Consider the following 1,216-nt stretch of genomic DNA (forward strand, 5'->3'; position numbering starts at 1 on the left):
CCCTTCTTTGGAAAACTGTTGAGTTTTCTGCTTGAGGGAAGAAAGTCTGCTGGAATGTCCCTTGACTGGCAAATAGCTGTGCACAGGAGAATGGGATAAGGATAGTAAATGCAGAGCTTTTTAAAATATGCTACATATAATGTCCAAATTAGCAGGACAGTTTTTTCTTGATAAAACAAAGACTGTATTGCACAGCTTAGTTTTCTTTCTCTGGCAGAAGCAGCATTTCAAATGTAATTAGCTTCATGTGGCACTATAGAAATGGATGGCAAATCAATAATGGATGCCATTTCAGTCACCTTGTGGTATTGTAATTCTCTGTGTTTTGCTACACTAATTAGGTCTGACTATAGTGAGAAGCATTTCAGGAGCAAGAGGGTGAATTATTGCTGAGTTCCTGGCTGTCACTGGGGAGATGAAGTAATCTCAGAACCGAATAACCTCAGTGATTTCAGGAGCAAGTAACTTAACATCCTAGCAGAAGAGGGAAGTTCTCACATTCTGATGGTGCAGTTGTATAGTGAGTTTTGAGCTCAGTCAGTCCATGGTTTAGGCTTCAGCTGAAAGAGCTTCAGAAACCATAAACTGCACTTATCGTGTAGGTGGCATTTAATGATTTAATTGCTCTTATTTACACAGTCCTCTAGACGCTGAGAGTTCCTTGCAAACTAGTGACTATTTCCTTCATTTGAATCCAGGGCTGCTTCCAAGAACCCAGAGGGAGTTGTGGGTGAGAGTGGTGCATGTGGGGTGGGCCCCGAGCTCAGGTCCCTCCCTTCTTGCAAGATCACTTTGGAGGAACAGCTCAGGAAGGAGAATGCAGTTCACTTCCACATAGCAAACCCAAATGCTTAACTGGAGGCAATGGCAGCTCATTTATTGGACTCAGGGAGTTTATTGTGAAACATGGGAAAGCGAGCTGAAGTGCCTCCCTTTCCAAGAACAAGCTGCTTGGGTTTGTAGGTGGAAGAGAGGCTTCCCCCTGGGATGTTTTGATGCTTCTCTCTGGCAGCATGCATTTGGCTGCATCGTAAACAAAATGGATGGATCAGGAATAGAATCTGGGGAGAACAAGTGTTCTGAGGCCACTAAGTCAGTGTGACAGACCAGTGCCATGCTTTTTTGGGAAAGCATGTGAACTCCTTCCCTTTATATTCATGTGAATTATGATTCCAAATCACTACTGCTTCTAACATAAACAGTTTCTAATATAAAC

The sequence above is a fragment of the Acanthisitta chloris genome, unplaced genomic scaffold (genome assembly GCF_000695815.1).
Source record: "Acanthisitta chloris isolate BGI_N310 unplaced genomic scaffold, ASM69581v1 scaffold604, whole genome shotgun sequence".
In the NCBI taxonomy this organism is placed as follows: Eukaryota; Metazoa; Chordata; class Aves; order Passeriformes; family Acanthisittidae; genus Acanthisitta; species Acanthisitta chloris.